The sequence below is a fragment of the Pleurodeles waltl genome, chromosome 2_2 (assembly GCF_031143425.1).
Source record: "Pleurodeles waltl isolate 20211129_DDA chromosome 2_2, aPleWal1.hap1.20221129, whole genome shotgun sequence".
In the NCBI taxonomy this organism is placed as follows: Eukaryota; Metazoa; Chordata; class Amphibia; order Caudata; family Salamandridae; genus Pleurodeles; species Pleurodeles waltl.
In genome coordinates this window covers 350,060,900-350,084,146 of record NC_090439.1, presented here as the reverse complement: position 1 = coordinate 350,084,146, position 23,247 = coordinate 350,060,900, and positions in this window count along the sequence as shown.

Below are 23,247 nucleotides of genomic sequence, written 5' to 3'. Positions count from 1 at the left end.
ATTGTTACCATAGCACAGCCTAACTAACTCAAGCAACTGTTCTTACTGACCCACATATTGCATATTACAATTACCATACTAGAAAAAAACATATCGTCCATGCCGAAATCTCAGTCTGTCAGAACAACACTTGTGGCTTTGACATCATCTTTCTTGAGACGTAAAGGTGCAATAAGAGGCCATGCCTTCTCCTGCCAAGCGCCAAGAATAATACAAACAAATACTCCTGCACTGCAGGAAGGAAAGAAAGCCCACCTCTCCTGATAACTTCTTCTTTATGACAAGTTAAATCTTCTACTTTGACAACATTGACGCTATTTGTAGAACCCTTTTAAAGATATTTTAACTCAGCTTAAGGATTTAACTCATGGTGCCCTGGTGTACCCTTGTTTCTAATTTCAGTACACGAGAAATATTATGGCATAAACTTTATATGCAGATATGCATTAAGTAGTTAATTATTTATTTCCATTGACGAGAGATGGAAGGAGTGGTAGTAAATCATATATTACACATGCAAATCTGCATTTATGCAACACATGCCTTCAGCTGTGCGCGGAACCGTGGTTACATGGCTGTTTTGCAAATCATGAATTTTATTACTATCATTATTTATTTACAATTATTTTATTATTTTAATGGGTTCACTAATCCTAAACTGGGTTTGCAAACCCTTAAGGCCTAATGGGTTTTTAGTGGATATCCCTTGGCCCTGCAGCCTTCCTGAACCTGGACATGGGTCCATGAATTAGAGGGGGAGGACCAAGACGCTTCAAGAGCCCTTCCTTTGGCCCAGGGTTTGTAAATTCTAAGGCAAAATTTCCTTTTTTTACTTTTTTTTAAACAAATGGGCGGGGGCGTTTGAGACCAACCTCATATGAACCAATGAGTCCAGAAATACTGTCCTTGTCTCCTTTAGGCTCTTCTTTCTTTTTGTAAAAACAAAATAATAATTCTTTATTGTTTTCGTGATTTTTTTCTCATATTTTCAAATGTGCCTCACTTTCACTTTATTACAGCTTTTCTGCTATTGCATTCTCAGAGACGATATTTGCATATGTTGCACACATGAAATAAATACCTTATTTTTAACCCCTTCGCTGCCAGGCCTTTCCCCCCTTGGGTGCCAGGTCTTTTTTTTGGCTTTTTGGGGCAGTTCATGCTTAGGCCCTCATTACTTTTTGTCCACATAAGCTACCCAAGCCAAATTTGTGTCGTTTTTTTCCAACATCATAGGGATTCTAGAGATACCCAGAGTTTGTGGGTTCCCCTGGAGGAGACCAAGAAATTAGTCAAAATACAGCAAAAAATATTTTTTTTTTTAAAAATGGTAAAAAAGGGCTGCAGAAGAAGACTTGTGTTTTTTTCCCCTGAAAATGGCATCAACAAAGGGTTTGCGGTGATAAAATCACCATCTTCCCAGCTTTCGGGAACAGGCAGACTTGAATCAGAAAATCAAATTTATCAACACAGTTTTGGCATTTTACTGGGACATACCCCATTTCTACTATTTTTTGTGCTTTGAGCCTCCTTCGAGTTAGTGACAGAAATAGGTGTGAAACCAAAGCTGGATCCCGGAAAGTCAAACATTTCTGAAAAGTAGGCAGATTTCTGAATTCATCAGTGGGTCATTTGTGGAGATCCTACAAGGTTTTCCTACAGAAAACAACAGCTGAAATAAAAAAATATTGAAATTGAGGTGAAATAAAGCAATTTTCTCCACGTTTTACTCTGTAACTTTTTCCTGCAATGTTAGATTTTCAAAAGTAGTATACCGTTATGTCTGTTGGACTCTTCTGGTTGCGAAGATATATAGGGCGTGTAGGTTCATCAAGAACCCTAGGTACCCAGGGCCAATAAAGGAGGTGCACCTTGCAATGGGTTTTCATTGTATACCGGGTATACAGCAATTCATTTGGTGAAATATAAAGAGTGAAAAATAAGTATCAAGGAAACCTTTGTATTTCCAAAATGGGAACAAGATAAGGTGTTGAGAAGTAGTTGTTCTTTGCACATCTCTGAATTTCGAGGTGCCCATACTAGCATGTAAATTACAGGGCATTTCTCAAATTGATGTCTTTTTTACCCACTGTCTTACATTTAGAAGGAAAAAATGTAGAGAAAAACAAGGGGCAATAACAGTTGTTCTCCTATTCTGTATTCCTCCAAGTCTCCCGATAAAAATGGTACCTCACTTGTGTGGGTAGGCCTCATGCCCGCAACAGGAAACACAACATGGACACATCACATTTTTACATTGAAATCTGACGTGTTTTTTGGAAAGTGCCTCGCTATGGAGTTTGGCCTCTAGCTCAGCCAGCACCTAGGGAAACCTACCAAACCTGTGCATTTTTCAAAACTAGACAATTAGGGGAATCTCGAATGGGGTGACTTGTTGGGCTCTTACCAGGTCCTGTTACCCAGAATCCTTTGCAAACCTCAACATTGGGCAAAAAAACACTTTTTCCACACATTTCGGTGACAGAAAGTTCTGGAATCTGAGAGGAGCCACAAATTTCCTTCCACCCAGAGTTCCCCCAAGTCTCCTGATAAAAATGGTACCTCACTTGTGTGGGTAGGCCTAGTGCCCGCGACTGGAAATGCCCCAAAACACAACATGGACACACACATTTTCCCAAAGAAAACAGACCTGTTTTTTGCAAAGTGCCTAGCTGTGGATTTTGGACTCTAGCTCAGCTGGCACCGAGCAAAACCTACCAAACCTGTGCATTTTTTGAAGACTAGACACCTAGGGGAATCCAAGATGGGGTGACTTGTGGGGCTCTCCCCAGGTTCTCTTACCCAGAATCCTTTGCAAACCTCAAAATGTTGCAAAAAAACACATTTTCCTCACATTTCGATGGTAGAAAGTTCTGTAATCTGAGAGGAGCCACATATTTCCTTCCACCCAGCATTCCCCTAAGTGTCCCGATAAAAAGGGTACCTCACTTGTGTGGGTAGGCCTAGTGCCCACAAAAAGAAATGCCCCAAAAAACAAAGTGGACACATTAGAATGATCAAATACAAAAATTACCTGTTTTGCGTGGGGGGGGGGGGGGAACCTGCGTTTTTGGCCCTGGGCTCAGCAGACATATAGGGAAACCTACCAAACCCAAACATTTCTAAAAACTAGACACCTGAGGGAGTCCAGGAAGAAGTGACTTGCGTGGATCCCTTAGTACTGTATTTTCTTACCCAGAATCCTCAGCAAACCTCAAATTTAGCTAAAACAATCACATTTTCCCCACATTTCTGTATGGGATCACCACACCGTGCCAAATTTCCTACCACACAACGTTCCCCTCAGTTTCACGGTAAAAACAATACCTCACTACCAAGTGCCTGTGACAGAGAAGAGCCAAAAACATCTAAAAAATGAGGGGAAACCAAAGCGGGTCCAAAAGGGCAGTTTGAAAAAAAAAAGTTTTTATGTTGACAAGTGGGGCTGAATTGTTATCGGGATAGATGCGACAATGCTGGGTGGTAGGAATTTTGTGGATTCCTGCAGACTCCAGAAGGTCCCATCACAAAAATGTGGGAAAATGTGTGATTTCTAGCAAAGTTGGAGTTTTGCAGGGCATTGTGGGCAAGAAAATGGTGGGGGGCCATGTGAAGCACACCATCCTGGACTCACCCAGATGTTTCGTTTTCAGATGTGTCGAGGTCTCATAGATTTTTCTACATGGCAGCGTCTCAAAGTCCAAAAAGTGCAGCCCTCACCATCCCAAGTGGGACGATTTTGAGAGTTAGACAAGCTCTCATGGCCCAAATGTAAAACCTAAACCCAAAGTAACCCGATTTCCTCTTGCTTGCCGTGGAATAAGATGTTTTCGTGTGTGGGGGGAGAGCTGAAAGACTGTTACCCCCTTCAGTTGGGGTGGGGGCACAACCATGCCCATACTGGTCGATAGCCACCACCCCACTATTTTTTGGGGTAAAAATAAATCCCTGGTGTTTAGTGGCATTTCTGCAGCACGATCTCTATGCGATCGTGCTGCAGGAATGCTCAGAGAAACATGAAATTGGAAGGAAAAGCCTTTCCTTCTCTTTTCATGCCTCTCTGACCTCCCCTGCCCCCTTACCGAGGAGAAACTAATCTGTTTCTCCTCGGTCTTCCAGCGTGATGGGAGATGACCTCTGATGAGGTCAGTGCGCGATCGTGTGCTGATGTCATCAGACATCACAGAGGGTGGGGGAGTGGTTGGGGATGGTTAGGGGAAGCGATTCCCCTCCCAGCCATGCCCTTGGGGGTGGAGGGGAGGCCCTTGGGAGGAGCGTTAGCGCTTCCCCGAGGGCCTCTACCAGGACGTAATGGTTACATCCATGGTGTCTCAGAGCCGCACCACCGGTCGTAACCATTACATCCTTGGCAGCTAAGTGGTTAAACACTTGTTAATCATAACTCCAACAAATGGGTGGCTGAAATGCTAAAAACTCTTCGTCATCTGGCATTTATTGATACTCTTCAGGGATGAGATCATTGTGTTGATCTTGTTATGCTGTAGTGTCAGGTTTCCTCTCTTTGTTGGTCAGTGGCCATTTTTGTCCTGACAGCACAAGGACTATAATCACATTGGGATACTCATTAACACAGGGGTGGTTACAGAACAGCAGCCTATAATACACTGGAAATTCACAGTTAATTTCCAATTAGGAATTTATTATTTTATCCTCTATCATTCGTATAGCAGAATTTGGGGTGGCAGATTCTACAGGAGATGTCCACCAGGCAATCATACTACCCACCCTTTTGCCCTCTTCTTGTTGCTTCATCCTCTATTCCTTTACGTCTAGGCAACATAGGCCCTCATTACGACCCTGGCGGTTTGTAACCGCCAGGGCCGCTGGACGCGGAGGCACCGCCGACAGGCCGGCGGTGCCCCGTGGGGCATTCTGACCGCGGCGGCTTAGCCGCGGTCAGAGAAGGGAAACCGGCGGTCTCCCGCCGGTTTCCCGCCCGTTTCCCGCCGGTTTCCCGCTGTCCCCAAGGAATCCTCCAAGCCGGCGCAGCTTGCTGCGCCGGCTTGGGGATTCCGACTCCCCCTCCCGCCATCCAGTTCCTGGCGGTTCTCCCGCCGGGAACTGGATGGCGGGAGGGGGAGTCGCGGGGCCCCTGGGGGCCCCTGCAGTGGGCATGGGCACTGCAGGGGCCCCCGTAAGAGGGCCCCAAAATGTATTTCACTGTCTGCCTTGCAGACAGTGAAATACGCGACGGGTGCAACAGCACCCGTCGCACCTTCCCACTCCGCCGGCTCTATTACGAGCCGGCATCCTCGTGGGAAGGGAGTTTTTCCCTGGGCTGGCGGGCGGTCTTTTGGAGACCGCCCGCCAGCCCATGGAAAAACTCATAATACCCTCCGATGTCTTCTGACCGCGGAGCGGTATTACGGAGGGCGGAATTCTGGCGGGCGGCCTCCGCCGCCCGCCGGAGTCATAATGAGGGCCATAATCTCTTTAGTAAAGCCGTTTTTTCTGTGTTGATGTTGTGTAACCTAGCTGTCACTTGAGTCCCCCTGGAGGCCTCATTTCTAAGCTCCTGAATGCTTTTTTCCAGCCTCACTGTTTCTCTTTTGAGGACTGTTTTTGATCCTTATGACATTTGATGGAGTACCTTCTTATGACCACTCTGAAAGCGTAAAACACAATGAACGCATCTTGTGTTGTGCCATTATTCTCCCTGAAATAGTTATGTTGCCTGTTACTGTAGCTTTGAAAGTGGGATGCTAAAATGCTGGAGGTTGAATTTCCAGGAAGCTATGGGTGGTAATCTATTTCCCCATGCAAGAGTCAATAGTAGTGTCAATGGTCTGAGCGTGTCTGCTCTAAGTACTCTGAGTTGAGTGGACCAGAACCATTTCTAGGAGGTGTGAATGCTGAACCTATTACTAATGAATTGTTTTATTTTGGATTAAGAATTTGTATAGAATTTGACTAATAAAGAAAATAATGTGCGACTTGGAAAATGAGCCCACTTGAGTGGACACCATGAAATACATAATGCTTTTATTTAATGCATAATCCTATTAATTGAAGTACATGTATTAAGTAAATTGTAGTAGTGTATTACATTACTGATTACATATGATGTATTAGCTTTATTAATTATAGGCCTTAAGTTAGCGAGGTTTGGGCCTAGTCTGCAAAGCCTCATGTTAAGCTCCATTGTTTAATACAATTGTGGATAAATCAATTCATGTATTGTTCACACTGTGTTAACTAAATGTTAGCAAATGTCTTTAACTTTCTCATAAGAACTGCTTGCTAGAACATACTGTAGTAGAAGTTGCTATTCTGTATAGTTTGATGTGTGAGACAACGATGGCCCCAGGAGCTAACAATGGAGGCACTCACTGGAGTACCGATGGATACAAAAAGGTTGTTTGATAAGTCTGATGATGGGAACAGGAGAAGAGGAGCCAATCATCGACATGTGAAAGACAGTTTGGTTATATTTTAGATTTTAGTTTTTATTTCTATTGGACTAATTGTAAACGTACAATTTTCTGACCACTGACAGGGTGGGAAGTTCTTTAAGGGATTTTAACATTGCCCAACCGCACAGAGAGAGGAGAGACTTATTCTATTCTGCATGAGGAGCTGGACAGTTCCTGATGATTTATTTCTATCTTTATTGCTTAAAATTCTGATTTTTAATTCTGATTCCTTAGACATTGTTCCTTAAATGGTTCAGTGATTGCTTAGAGACCCCTGTGTCTGAACCCCTTTCAGTGCCCATTCCTGAAGCTGGCCGAACAGATGTCCAGCTGACAAAAATAATTGCAGCATGCTGATCTATATGAGGAGAGCTATAACAAAATGCTATTGTTCTTGTTGTAGGTTATGTTCTTTGTTTCTAGGTACCAACCATTATTTTGATAGAGCCATAGCTAGAAGTTTTCTAAATTAATGGTGACTAAAATTGTTTTGCATGAAGCCCAACCATGTTACTCTAATCTGCAGGGTAGTTAGGGAGACCCAGAACTGTTAACAAGGTATTAATAACAAAGTTGTAATTGTTAATTTGCTGAAATCTAGATGTATGCTATTTCTGTTGCACAATTGTTCTTGCTTTTAATTTGTACTGTGACTCTTGAATGCTCAACTGTCAATGCATTAGCTAAATTGAGATTCTTTAGAAGATTTGGTCAACCAGTGCTATTTATGTATGTTTACCACTTGGAGACTAATTTACGTGATATTCGCATTGTTAATATAGGAAAATAAACATTCTAACTTTCACATAAAGGTGTGGTTATTCATGACCGGATGGGTCATGATGTGTGAAGATTATTGACTCCAAAGAATATTTCATGATGTATACTGGTTATGATAATGTATTTGCATTGTATTTAAGACTTATGGTGGAATCACTCTAAGGGTAGTCAAAAGGTCCATCGAACCTCTAATGCGTCCCCTTATAAATTAAATAATAAAAGACCATTAAGGACAGACACACTCACAGCGATGGTAGCAGAGTAGGATGCTTTGTCTCCTTAAGAGGCCACCATAAAGTTTAGAAATAGGTAAAAGAGTTGAATCGTTTGCCTCTTTCAGAGGTCACCATGAAGTCCTTGTTCACTTAGATTGTGCTAGAAGAACTGGATGGGTAGTCTCCTTAAGGGGTTAATATAGTTCACAGATCCGATAGAGGAGTTCATAAAGGTTGAGATTTCCAGATTCAATGATACAAAGTGAAAAAATTATGGTGGTCGTTATGACATTGGCGGTTAGGTGACCGCCGCACCAGTGGTGGCGGTAGTACTATTGCCAGGCCGGCGGTAATGACTGCCAAATAATGACCATGGCAGTGATCCCTCCCACAGACAGCCAAAATGTGCCACACCAATGGCCAGTGCGGTACAACCACTGAGCACGGCGGTAGCCACCTACAGGCAGGCAGAAGACAAGGACCCGCCCACCATAATATGACATAGCACTCTGCCAGGATTTCCGAGGCAGTGGCAACGCCACCAAAAGCCTGGCGGAAACATATCATAGAAAAAGAGACACTCACTTCCAGGGACACAGAGGTGTCCGCCGCCGCCATGGAACCTGAACTGCAAGTCTCCGGATGCTGTACCACGTCATGGCCGTCCAGGAGCACCAACCCCAACGAAGACGATGACGGTGAGTACAGCCACCTAACACATAAAGGAGGGAGGGAGGGCAGAGTGACACATACACACACAACACGCACCATGCATACACACCACACACCCAGAACCAGCTGCAGAGTAAATTGGCGATAACAGTACTCAGGAGCAAAGAAAGCCAGGACACATACTGTCAGACTTTGGCGTAATCATATACCTAAGCGCAGTATTGATTTGGCCTCTAATAACAAACGTCCTCACTTAGTACGTCCCTGCCACGCATTTTGTTATACAAAATCACACTCTTCTCATTACTCATGTGGAAAAATGCATCTATTTAACAGGAGTGCTCGCTGGTGGCTTAATTGTTCAAATCCACGATGTTTTTTAATGATGGGACTACAATTCACAGCATCCTTCAGGAGAAGCCATGATTGAGGGTGTGGCTCCTCTATAAAAACCAACCACACCCGGGTTCCAGTGCTTACTATTTTGGAACCTTGCCCGGGTTGGATCTTGCGTTCAGTTCCTGTTTGGATTTTGCCTTTTCAGCCTGCTGTCATGTGACAGAAGGCCTCCGGAGTTCTTGTTGAAGCGAGTGGACGGACTCGCTGCGGTGAGAGTGTTCTCTCAGGATTCCTTAGCGACACTGTTTATTTAGAACTACAAAGAAATCTTGTGCTATTTTGTTGCCGCTCCAGTGTTCCCTAGAGATTAGATAATTGTTTAGTTGCTATAGTTGCAAGTTCGTTCTTGGGCTGGCTATTTCTTGAAAGGATTCTCTTGTTGAAAAGTAACGCGTCAATTTCACAAGAATTCAAAGACTTTTAAAGAAGCGAACTGTGTGTTCTTGGAAAAACATTTTACACGTGTGCGCACAGGTTTGAAAAGGTTTATTATTGTATTCAATGTGTGTTCTTGGAAAAACATTTTACACGCGCGCGCACAGGTTTGAAAAGGTTTATTATTGTATTCACTGTGTGTTCTTGGAAAAACATTTTTGAACTTTAAAAGAGATTGTTGATTTTGATTACACACTGTTTCAAGGACGATTATACATGAAGGATACTTAGGGGGTCATTACAAGCGGTAACCGCTGTGCGGCCGCCAATGTGGCTGCACTCCCGCGGACCCCATTACAACATCCCCGCTGGGCCGGCAGGCGCAAACATAGTTTACGCCCCCCGGCCCAGCGGGGATGCGGCTGCAACATAGGAGCCGGCTCCTAATGGAGCCGGCGGTGTTGCGGCCGTGTGACGGGTGCAGTAGCACCCGTCGCGCTTTTCACTGTCTGCTATGCAGACAGTGAAAAGCTGCACAAGGCCCTGTTAGGGGGCCCCTGCACTGCCCATGCCAGTGGCCTCAGGACTCCCCTTACCGCCAGCCTCGCCAGGAACAGGCTGGCGGTAGGGGAGTCATAATCCGCCGGCCCCGGCGGTGCGACCGCAGCGCTACTGCTGCGGTCGTAATATGGGTCTCCGTACCGCCAGCCTGTTGGCGGTACGGACGCCACATTACCCCTGGCGGTCGCAGTAATGACCCCCACAGTGTTTTTGTTGGAACAAAGAATCAGCAAAAAGAAGAAGTTATTTATTTTATTATTGTGCATTAGTCAATGTCAAAACGTAAAAAAATTCTTGGATATAATTTTAATGAATTTATTAATGTATATCTGTATATTACTTCCATGATGGAATACCTTTTGTTGGAAGTTTATTAATAGATATTAAGGAGCTTTGGTATAGAATGTACATTTATCCTACATACTTACATACTTACCTTATAATAAATAATGGATAACTGTTTAATGTCTTTGTAGTTGTTCTCCTTGCATTTTAAACATTTTCCTTTTTAGATCGCCTTCCACGCTGATCTCCTCTTTCCCCTCTTGAGTACGATATTTGAATTGGTATTGTTTAACAGTAGGTCATAAACAAACAGACGCACAAAGCCCGAGGAATCAGACCCTGACAGAATAGTAAGCCCACAAAATTTATTTTCCTCTCGGTTTGTGCCATTATTACTAAGATGGCCACTTTGGATACTGTAATGCAAGCTCTGAACCAATTACAAAAAGAATTGCAAGAATCAAAAAACACCACAGCAGCTCTCGTTACAAAGGTGACACAACTACAAGCCAAGGTAGATGGTACAACAACAATGCAACAAGGAGCCACTTCCCAATCATATGTTACTCCTCCTCCCAGTAACATTTCAGTACATGTTCCCACTCAAATTCCCCTTGCTGCTCCCGAAAGATTCTCAGGAGATTCCTGTAAAGTACAAATCTTCCTTACACAAGTGGAGTTACATTTTACATGTCGTCCAGCTGCTTTCCTGGACCCACAGTCGAGAATAGCCTTCCTTATTTCATATTTAACTGGTGATGCTGCTACATGGGCAGTACCATTAGTACGACAGGACAGTAGGCTATTGTATAACTGGTGTATGTTTATAACCGATTCTGAAAAAGTTTTTGACCGACGATCTGTTACCTTATCAGCTGATAAAGAACTTTTAGAGCTACGACAAGGCAATAAAGATCTCATCACATATCTCTCTCACTTTAATCGCCTGGTTATGGAAACATCTTGGCCTGAGGAGAAAAGAGTTGCACTTTCCTATCAGGGGCTTAAAGAAGAATTAAAAGATATTCTAACACAAATTGATCCTCAACCACAGACTTGCAATGACTTGATAGATCTCACTTTAAGATTGGATCATAGACTTACTGAAAGAAGAGGAGACAAAAAACGCCCTGAACTGAGCTTCTGGCGTTCTGAACGATAACGAAATACATTATCCTCCACCTCTTCATCAGGCAATACTGGCGAACCCATGGAAATAGGAACACTTCATCAACCCCTAACTAAGGAAGAAAAAGATCTTCGTCACCATAAGGGACAATGTCTCTATTGTGGAAAAAAAGGACACTTTGTGAGAGGCTGTCTATCTAAACCAAAAAATAAATCGGATTTAAATACCAATCCAAAGAAACAAGTAGCCATGCTTGAAAATTCTGAGGAAAACTAGTAGGCCCAAGAATCAAGGAAGGGGAACTCTTGGGTACAAAAATGATCCCTTCCGTACATTCCAAAACTAGTCATCATATTAGACATTTACGACTTTCTATACAAATCATGGTTCAAGGAAAATGGCAGAAAGTTCAAGCTCTGGTAGATTCAGGTGCCACTGGAAATTTTGTAGACTCTCAAACTGTTAAATCACTAAGACTCACATGTGCAAAAAAACAAATACCTGAAATTGTACAAGCCGTGGATGGAAGTGAATTATCTGGAGGCCCTGTTACCATGCGCACTGTTCCTATTCACACAATTTGTAAAAATGTTGATGGTCAAGAACACCAAGAAAGTCTCTCTTTCGATATTATCCAAGCACCCCAGTATGGTTTCATATTTGGAATGCCATGGCTAATATTACATAATCCACATATCGACTGGAAAAAACAAACAGTTAACTTTCTTTCAGAATTTTGTCAAAAGAATTGTTTGCATAATGATCAGGAAATTGTTTTACAATGTACAGCTACTGCAGCAGAAAAGGATATCATCTCACCTCATATATATAATGAATATGAAGATGTCTTCAGCGAACAAGCCGCAAGTACCTTACCCCCACATAGAACGTACGATTGTCAAATAGATCTCTTACCAGGTTCTGTAATACCTAATTGTAGAATTTATGCTTTATCTGAAAAGGAGAATCTTGTTTTACGCAAATACCTTGATCAGTGTTTAGAAAATAATTTGATTTGTCCTTCACGGTCTCCAGCTGCCTCTCCACTATTCTTTGTACCTAAGTCCAATGGTGAGTTATGTCCGTGCATAGACTATAGAGCCATGAATAAGATCACAGTAAAAAATAAATATCCATTACCATTAATCCCAGTACTGCTAGATCAAGTTAAGAATGCAATAATTTATACTAAGCTTGATCTACGAGGTGCTTATCATTTGGTTCGCATTCGTGAAGGTGATGAATGGAAAACAGCTTTTAAAACCCGTTAAGGCCTGTTTGAATACCAGATAATGCCTTTTGGTCTGTGCAATGCTCCTGCTGCTTTTCAATATTTTCTTAATGATGTATTAAGAGAATATCTTGATATTTGTGTAATCGTATATATCGGTAAAATACTGACCTATTCCACCTCAGAAAAATTACATAAAGTACATGTAAAGAAAGTTTTACATACATTAAGAATTCATCATTTATTTTGTAAGCTTAGTAAATGTGAATTTCATGTAACCACAGTGGACTTTTTGGGAGTTATTTTAACTCCTAAAGGAATGCAGATGACCGAATGAAAGATCCAAGCAGTAATGGAATGGCCTACGCCTAAATCTGTACGAGATGTGCAATGTTTCCTAGGCTTTGCAAATTTTTATTGATGGTTTATAGATCACTTCTCCATAAGGTGGCGCCTATCACTAGAGTGTTACGCAAAAACATTCCCTTTTGTTGGTCTGAGGAAGCTAATGCAGCATTCATCATGTTAAAACAGGCATTTACTACTGCACCTGTTTTAGCCCACCCAAGAGTTACAGACCCTTTTATCGTGGAAGCCGATGCCTCAGATGTGGCAATAGGGGCCATTTTATCACAACGTCATCCATACACAGGACAACTTCATCCAGTTGCTTTCATGTCCAGAAAATTGAATGCCGCTGAAAAAAACTATACTATTGCCGAGAAAGAACTTTTAGCAATTAAAGACGCTTTCAAAGAATGGAGACACTATCTATCAGGATCTAAACCCAAAATCACAGTATACTCTGATCATCGAAATCTCAAGTTCATGAGCTCAGCTCGGATATTGACTCCTAGACAATTAAGATGGATGTTATTCTTCGCAGAATTCGATTTTATTGTAACCTTCCGGCCAGGCACAGAAAATAGAAAAGCAGATGCTCTCACAAGACAAGACTCTTCTCTCTCCCATGAAAAACAACAACCACAATCTATTATAGATCCTACCAAAGTGCTCTGTTTAATAGCCGCCAATGATTTTCTAGATCTTATTCGCTCACACTTTCATGTCACAGACTGGCAAAATTGGTTACAACAAAGCACTAAACACACCATTCAACAAGGCTTACCATTATATGACTCTCTGGTCTACTTACCAACTAAAGAGTTAAGACAAACAGCCTTCCAATGGCTACACACTCACCCTGTGGCAGGTCATCCAGGACCTCAAAAAATGATGGAACTTTTGAAAAGATACTTCTGGTGGCCCACGTTCTCTGAAGATGTTAAAAAATGTATACAATCCTGTGAAGTTTGTGCTCGCTGTAAGAGTACACATAGTAACCCAAAAGGACTACTAATTCCCTTGCCGACTCCAAACTACCCTTGGGAACACATCACAATGGATTTCATCACTGGGCTCCCAGACGTAAATCATACAAACACAATTTTGGTAGTCATTGACAGTCTTACAAAATACGCTCATTTCACAGCATGCAAGGGGCTCCCAACATCTAGCACTTTAGCCAATCTTATACTTCAAAATGTTGTCCGTCTTCATGGACTCCCAAATGCAATCCTTTCAGATAGAGGGACACAATTTTCAGCTCGCTTTTGGCAGGCTTGGTGTTGAGCCTTACAAATAGATTCCGCTCTATCTACCAGTTACCATCCACAAACTGATGGTCAAACCGAAAGATTAAATCAGACACTGAAACAGTATTTACTTTGTTATGCCTCTGACACTCCTACGGTATGGCCAGATCTTCTATGGCTTGCTGAGCTAGCATATAACAATTCTTATCATTCATCTACAAAAGAAACCCCTTTTTATGGTCTGTATGGTCGACATCCACAAGTACTGCCTCTCACTTTACCAGTTGCATCCCAAACGATGCCTGCGGTTCAAGACATTTTATCTCGTATGCAAAAGGTGCATACACGATTACAAGCTAATCTACGCCAAGCCAAATACAATTATAAACTACAATATGACAAAAAACATCGACTTGGTCCCACTTACAAAAGACATGACAAAGTTTGGTTGTCCACCAAAAAATTTACATTTAAAGATCACAATACATTTAATCCTAAATTCATCGACCCTTATAAAGTCCTTTGTCAAGTTAATCCAGTGACTTACAAATTGAAATTACCTCCCTCTCTCAAAATACATCCAGTATTTCATAAGTCTTTATTAAAGCCTGCCATTTCATTGAGCACACCTCGGCCAGCACCGTTACTGGTACAAGGACACTGGGAGTATGAAGTGCGTGCCATTTTAGATTCTCGACTCCGTGGTTCCTCCTTATGGTACTTAATAGCATGGAAAGGTTATGGACCAGAAGAAAATTCCTGGGAACCCGCTACACAGGTTCATGCTCCTCGTTTGGTGAATAAGTTTCATCGTCTTTATCCAAATAAGCCTGGCCCTCAACCTCGCCCTGGAGGGGGGTGTACTGTCAGACTTTGGTGTAATCATATACCTAGGCGCAGTATTGATTTGGCCTCTCCTAACAAACGTCATCACTTAGTACGTCCCTGACACGCATTTTGTTATGCTAAATCACACTCTTCTCATTACTCATGTGGAAAAATGCATCTATTTAACAAGAGTGCTTGGTGGTGGCTGGATTGTTCAAATTCACAATGTTTTTTAATGATGGGACTACAATTCCTAGCATCCTTCAGGAGAAGCCATGATTGAGGGTGTGGCTCCTCTATAAAAACCAACCACACCCAGGTTCCAGTGCTTACTATTTTGGAACCTTGCCCGGGTTGGATCTTGCGTTCAGTTCCTGTTTGGATTTTGCCTTTTCAGCCTGCCGTCGTGTGACAGAAGGTCTCCGGAGTTCTTGTTGAAGCGAGTGGAAGGACTCGCTGCGGTGAGAGTGTTCTCTCAGGATTCCTTAGCGACACTGTTTATTTAGAACTACAAAGAAATCTTGCGCTATTTTGTTGCCGCTCCGGTGTTCCATGGAGATTAGACAATTGTTTAGTTGCTATAGTTGCAAGTTCGTTCTTGGGCTGGTTATTTCTTGAAAGGATTCTCTTGTTGAAAAGTAACGCATCAATTTCACAAGAATTCAAAGACTTTTAAAGAAGCGAACTGTGTGTTCTTGGAAAAACATTTTACACATGCGCGCACGTGTTTGAAAAGGTTTATTATTGTATTCACTGTGTGTTCTTGGAAAAACATTTTTGAACTTTAAAAGAGATTGTTGATTTTGATTACACACTGTTTCAAGGACGATTATACATGAAGGATACTTAGGGGGTCATTTTGACCTCGGCGGTCTTTTTTCAAGACCACCAAGGGACCGCCGTGCGGAAGACCGCCAGTGCAGTCCATTTGCCGCTCGGCCTATTATGACCGTTGGCAGCTCTCCGTCCCTTTATGGACGGAGAGCTGCCAACAGCCATACTGGCAGGAGGCGGGGAAGTGGAGGCTGCTCCACCTCCACCGCCACGCCAACAGAACACCACCCAGCGAACCACGTCCTGTGATTCGCCGTGGCGGTGTTCTGTTGGCGGTGTGGTGTCGGCGGAGCTGCTCTTATGGCTCCCGTCCCCTCCCGGAGGATCGACGGACCAGGTAAGTCGATCGTCCGTTAGGGGAGGGGGCTGGGGGGGTGGGGATAGGGGGGTGTTGTGTGTTGTGTGCGTGCATGGGGGTGTGCGTCTGATTATGTAGAGGAGGTGTGTGAGTGCATGTATGCTTGTGGGGATGATGCGTGTTTGGGAATGAGTGCGTGTATGTCTGTGGGTATGTCTGTATGGATGTGTGCGTGTATGTTTCAATGTGGGTGTGTGTGTCTGACTGTGTGTGTGGATGTTGGCATGTATGTCGGGGTGTGTGCGTGTGTGTGTGTTGGTGGTGCCTGCATGCGTGTCGGGTGTGTGTGAGTTATGTGATGTTGGGGGTCGGGGTGGGGAGGGGGTCCTGCCACCTTTGGGAGTGGCAGGGGTGGTGGGGGGTGTAGGGGAGGGAGTCGGGGTGGGCGTGAGGGGTGGGGGAGACCCCTATTAGTGCCAGGGAAGGAATTCATGGCGGTTCAAACCGCTGGAAATCCACGGCGGTAAGCCGGGTCCAAATACCGCCGGCGGTATAGTGACGGCTGCCGGGCTGGAGACCCAGGTCTCCAGCCCGGCGGTCATCTCCGTGGGCGGCGTACCGGCGGATGACCATGGCGGTAACCGCCATGGTCATAATTCCATGAGGGGAGACCGCCAGCCTGTTGGCGGTCTTACCGCCGGTTCTCCGCCTTCCTCCAGGGTCGTAATGACCCCCTTAGTGTTTTTGTTGGAACAAAGAATCAGCAAAAAGAAGAAGTTATTTATTTTATTATTGTGCATTAGTCAATGTCAAAACTTTAAATTTTTCTTGGACATTATTTTAATGAATATATTAATGTATATCTGTATATTACTTACATGATGGAATACCTTTTTTTGGAAGTTTATTAATAGATATTAAGGAGCTTTGGTATAGAATGTAGATTTATCCTACATACTTACATACTTACCTTATAATAAATAATGGATAACTGTTTAGTGTCTTTGTAGTTGTTCTCCTTGCATTTTAAACATTTTCCTTTTTAGATCGCCTTCCACGCTGATCTCCTCTTTCCCCTCTTGAGTACGATATTTGAATTGGTATTGTTTAACAGTAGGTCATAAACAAACAGACGCACAAATCCAGTGGAATCGGACTCTGACACATACCTCTGGTACAACCACGTAATCATGTTGGATGAAAATCCCAAATCCAAAAACATAAACAACTGCATATTTATATGCAGGCCCAAAGGCCGGTTCAAAGTCTCTAATGCCCACAGGGCAAAGTCCAAGCCCCAACTTGACTTTTGACAACATCAGGACTCCAGTGTTCAGGGGCATCATGTTGGAAATGGGCAGGCACCTCAGGAGGCATGAGGGGTTGGGAGAGTGTTGAGGGCCTCTCAATGGGAGGGGGCTCCTTGCCCACTGGTTCTGGAGGGCTCCTTGCACACTGATTCTGGAGGGGGCTCTTTGCCCACTGGTTCTGGAGGAGGCTCCTTGTCCACTGGCTATTGAGGGGGCTCCTTACCCACTGGTTCTGGAGGGGGGTCCTTGGCCTCTGGTGATGGAGGGGGCTCCTTGTCCACTGGTTCTGGAGGGGGCTCTCTGCCCTCTGGTGATGGAGCGGGCTCCTTGCCCACTGGTTCTGGAGGGGGCTCCTTACCATCTGCTTCTGGAGGGGGCTCCGTGCACACTGGTTCTTGAGGGCACTCCTTGGCCTCCGGTTCAGGATGGGGCTCCTTGGCCTTAGTCTTGTGAGGGGCCTCCTTGGCCTGAGTTTTGGGAGAGGCCTCCTTGGCATTTGTCTTCTGAGGGGTCCCCTTGGCCTTTGTTTTGGAAGGGGTCTCCATGACTCTAGGTTTTGGAGGTGGCTCCATGGTCTTGGGTGTCTGTTTGGGAGGGGGCGGCACTTTAGCCCTCTGTTTTGGGGGCGGAGGACTGTCTTTGGGGCCGGTGTTGAGCTCATGTACCCCTCAGTGGCAGCTGAAGACTTTGGGGGTGGAACAGTGTCACACTGGGTGCTTGAGGAACTTGGCTGGTGGGATGGGGCCTTCCTCCAACGGGCAGGACGGGAATGGGGGGAGAGAAGAGGTCAAGGCGGAAAAAGGAAAAGCTTTTTAGGGCCAATGGGGCAGGATGTGGGAGGAGGGATGGGAGTGGAGGTAGAGGGAGTGGTTGTAGGAGGAGGAGGTGTGCTGGACTTGGGTGCAGGTGCATGGACAGTGTGTGAGGTGGATGGCTGTTGGGGGTCTGAGTGCAAGCGTTTGTGTGTCTTTGGAGGGGGCAGACAGGGTGGGGGAGGTCAAACAGGACGTGTGGATGGATGTTGTGGTGGTGTCCGCAAGTGAGATAGGTGTGCTGCATGAGGTGGTGATGGTGGTGGTGGTGACTGCGCATGTGGTGTGTGGGGTGCATGTCTGTGGGTCTGCTGTTGTAGTGACTGTGGGCAAGGCTGTGCAGGTTGCAGGTTCAGGGACTGTTGATGCAGTGCATGCAGGTGTTATGTGACTGTGAGGGAGGAGGAGGGGAAACAGTGGAGGCAGTGGCTGATGTTGTGTGTGCATCTGTGTGTTGGCTGTGTGAGTGCATGTGGACTAAAGTGTGCTGCCTGTGTTTGTCTGTGCTAGTCTTGTGTGATGTTTTGTGTGCATGCTTGTCTAAATGTGTGCGTGGGATGGGTTGGGGGTGAGGAGACTGGGACTGGGAAGTGGTCATTGGAGGGGGGACGGAAGAAACAGGGACACTGGCTGCCATAAGTGAAGAGGCCAGAGCCTGAAATGATCTCTGTAGAGCCACTAAGCCACTGTGAATGCCCTCTAGGAAGACATTGCATTGCTGCATCTGGGATGCCAGCCCCCTGGATGGCATTCACTATGGTTGACTGCCCTACAGAGATGGATCTCAGGAGGTCAATAGCCTCCTCACTGAGGGCAGCATGGCTGACTGGGGCAGGGCCTGAGGTGCCTGGGGAGAAGGAGATGCCCACCCTTTTGGGTGAGCGGGCACAGGCAAATTGGTGAGGGCTCCTGGGAGGGCAGTGCTGGTACAGCGGTGGTGGTAGAACCTGTAGCAAGGGTGGTCCCAGAGGGGTCCACCACCACCAAGGAGCTCCCATCAGAGGAGGAATCAGAGTCAGGGGTATCAGCTCCTGTCCCTGTCATGGTGCTCCCCTTGCCCTCCATCCCACTAGTCCCCTCGGAGTCGGTGGACTCTGCCTCCTGGGTCCCATGGGCTGCAGCTCCCACACTCACCGGTGCCCCTGCTCCTTTGTCAGATGATGCTAATGCACACATGAACATGATGACAAAAGGAGAGGAGGGGAGAAGAAAGGGAGAACAGGGTCAATCAGAGCACCAACAGCACAGATGACAAACACATCACTGTCACACACTGAGACTGAGAATAGGTAGTATGGAGCACAGAGGCATACCATTGGCTAAGTACCACAGCAGGTAGGAGACAAACACTGCCAGCTACACACCAACTGGGACCAACTAAGCCCTGTCTGCCATGGAAAGCTGGCTACCTAGCTATCAAAAACATGCATTTCACCCTATTAACCTAAGATGGACCATGCAGCAATGTCTAAACTGGCATATTGGGGCATCCACTGATTAGTACCCTGCACCCAAATCCCATGGCAAGATACAGGGATGGTTGTCACACACACTAACCTCACCCCCTTGTGGCTGCTGTAAGCCCATCCAGCTCAGGGTAGGTCACCGCAGTATGCAGGCCATCAGGGGTGGTCAGGTTCCGATGGGCACCTCTCCCTCATTGATAGGCCATCCCCAGCTGCGCCCCCCCAGTCTTCCGTGCCCAGAGTCTCAGGTCCTCCCACTGTTTCCTGCCGTGGGTGCTCCACCTGCTATAGAACCCCATGGACCGCACGTCCTTGGCGATGGCATGCTACAACCCCTTCTTCTGATGGAGACCATGAACCAGACAATCCAGCCTGTCAAACGTATGGTCTTCAAACTGCATTTGCCCCTCATCAGGCACACACCTGACCCATACCCCTGCATTAACACTGCATTAACACCGCCACTAGCCATACCCCCCAAATGAGACACTGCCAGCACACACACACACATCTCCATGCAGCCATGTCGCATGCAACGTAACCATACAGGGTAGGACCCCATCCACGAGCCTCTCCAACTCCTCTGGCTGGGGCCCTTTTCCCTGTTGCATGTGCCATGGCAGATTCCAGACACAGGTCACAGCAGCACACGCAGATGTTGTCCTGTGGAAAGTCAGGAATCATGTGAAATGGTAGAAAGAAAATGGCAGTCACGTCCGCAGTAGTGAACACCGTCACCACTGGCGTTGATCATCATTGGTTCCCATACTCCATAGAAGGCATGTTAGCCAATGAGGAATTGCACGGTGGTGCAGACCGCCTCCTGCCATGACGCAAATGCTGGCGGAGTGAAGTCACCTCCACATGTCCCTGCATACAAGACAGGCGGTTGCCATTTTCTAATACTAGTACACATGTACAGATTAATAAGTGCGTCATTTTAGTTGATTGTACTCATCTAGACAATTTCAGTGTCCAACATACAAACATGCTCCGTGTACACTGGTGTAGTGTGTTCATGGTTTCTGTTGTCACTCCCTTCTTACTGTTGGGTACCTTAGGTACCAACTACTGTGGAGAAATAGGAGAAGGAGGCAAGCACCCGTGTACAGACCCCTTGTGGACTTGGCTACACTGGAAGACAGGCACATCATACTCACCTATCGTCCGGATAGGGCCATAATCACAGAGCTGTGTGCACAATTGGAGCCTGATCTGCTACCTTCTATCCGTTGTACAACAGTTATACCCCCTCTTATGCAGGTACTCTCAGTGCTCCATTTCCTGGCAACTGGCTGTTTTCAGGTGACAGTGGGCTCGGCTGCAGGAATGTCACAGCCAATGTTCTCTGTTGTGCTTGCAAGGGTTTTGGCAGCCTTGCTCAAACACATGTGCAGCTACATCGCATCCCTCTAGATAGATGATTTACCCACTGTGAAGGCTGGATGCTATGCAATGGACACATACCACATGTTATTAGGGCCACTGACGGGACCCATGCTGCCTTAGTCCCCACGAGGGCCAATGAAGAAGTGTACAGGAATAGGAAGAGTTTCCACTCACTCAATGTCCAGATGGTGTGCCTTGCTGACCAGTACATCTCCCACTTCACTGCCAGGTATCCAGGGTCGGTGCTTGATGCCTTTGTCCTAAGCAATAGCAGTGTCCCTCAGCTGATGGTACAACTACAGAGGCACAGAGTGTGGCTTATAGGTGAGCCTGAGTCCCCGCCTAATGTATGTCAGTGTATGCTTTGAGGTGTCATACCCCTTGCCACTGGGTAGGGCTAATGTGTTTCTCTCACTACTTGCAGGTGATTCCGGCTACCCAAACCTGTCCTGGCTCCTGACCCCTATTAGGAATCCGAGAACAGGGGCTGAGAATAGGTACAATGATGCTCGTGAGTGTACCAGGAGAATTGTTGAACGGACCTTCAGGCTCCTGAAGGCTAGGTTCAGGTGCCTCCATCTGACAGGTGGAACCCTATGCTACTACCCTGAGAAGGTCTGCAGGATTGTTGTTGTGTGCTGCATGTTGCATAATTTGACCCTCAGACGGCATGTGCCCTATCTGCAGGAGGAGGGGTGGTGACAATGGAGCTCTGGCAGCAGTGGACACTGAGGACAGTGAGGAGGAGGAAAAGGAGGAGGATGTGGACAACAGGACACATATGATCCAGCAGTACTTCCAATGACACACAGGTAAGACTGTTGAACTAAACCTTTCTCCATTTCAGTGCTGTGCTGTGTGACTGTAGTATGATGCCAGTCATTACCTTTGCATCCCACCTACTGTCACCTATGACTTCCATTATTGTAGATGTTGTGGTTACCACAGTGTAATGCTGTGATGTGTACAGACTGCTGAGACACATTTGTAGGATGGATCAATATATTACTGGACATTTACACAGGGTCATGCAGTTCACTACAGTTCAATACATTGTACATTACCTTCAGAAAAAAACACTATTACACAAGTTGTGTCCAAGGGTGTTTATTAAACATTTGTGTACAATGCAAAGTGCAATAGAGTGGGGTGATGGTTAGGAATAGTCCAGTGTAGTGGGCTAGTCTGTTTGTAGCACAGGTCCAGTGTTCAAGGGACCATAGGAAGGAGAGCAATGGAAGTTCAAAGTGGACAAGGTGACACTGTGAACACTAGGGAAACATTCTGGAGGGGCTCATTTCCTGGCTGTGGTCTTGGTCTTGGCAAATGTCTCTGGTGTCTGTCTGGGTAGCAGGGACCGTTAGCAGGGAGGTTCACCTTTTGCAGGGAGAGGGGTGCTGGTGACCTCTGGGTCCTGTGTTAGGGCCTCCTGTCCACTAGCTGCAGCAGATGTAGAGGGCTGGTCAGTACACTGGCTAATGGAATGAGCCCTCTGGTGTGCTGTGTAGTCCCACATGATGTTGGCCGCATGACCCAGCACCCCTGCAATGGAGACCGAAGTGGTGTTCAGGGCCTGCAATTCTTGCTTGATCTCCTGGTGGTGTTCCTCCTGCAGCCGCTGGTTTTCCTGCATGATGTTTATCACCTGACCCATCTTGTCCTGGGATTGTTGGTAAGCCCTCAGGACATTAGGGAGTGCATCCATGGCAGTCGGTTCCCTGGACCAGTACTTCCCCCTGGCACACAGCTGTCCTCCAACCGTCCCTGGGACCCTGTGCCTGTGTCCCCTAAACGATGTTCCCACTCCCACTGACCCCAGGACCTTCATTGTCTTGCCTGTGAGGTGTGGACTGGGATCCCTGTACAGGTGAGCACACTACTGATTGACGTGTCCTGGGGACAGAGGTCTGGGGACATTGGGTGGCTGCTGTGGTGTTGGATTCTGAAGGGGAAAGCTCTGTAGTGGAATGGGTGTAGGCTGGGGTAGCTGACTGACCAGTGGTCCCTGATGGGCCAGGGAGTTCATCCAGATCCAGAGCTCCAGAGTTTCTGTCATCACTGGGGGCATCTTCTGGTGGGGGACTGGGTAGCGGTAGTACCTCCTCGCCGCTGAGATTGGCTGGTGCACCTGCAGGGTTGTAGGTGTGTGGTGTGTGGTGTGTGCCAGATGAATTGGTAGTTGTGAAATGTGTGTGCAGATCTCTTTTGGATTAGCTTCACAAATTGTAGAGGTGTTGTTTTAGCAAAGGATTGTAGGTGATGTGGGTGTGTGTACTATACTGCTGTTGGTGGGTGTGTGGGGTTTGAGTATTTGTGTCAGGTGTTGGTTTTTTGCTCTGGCCAGTGTCTTGTTTTGAATTTGGGTGGCCATATCCGCCCGGCGGTGTTCACCACAAATGGTTTACCACAGTTGAATGTCCGCTGTGGCGATTCGTGGGTCATTATTTGGAGGGTGTAGCATTGGTGGTGTAACGGTATGGGTGGTAGTTACGACAGTTTATCATGTACAGTGGGTCTGGCGGATTTGTGGTTGTGGCTGTTTTCGTTCAGTTTTGTGCGTGTGTCATAATCCGGTAGACGGATGTTCACCTCTGTGCAGTATGTTGGTGGCAGTCAAAGCGGCAGTATTCGGAA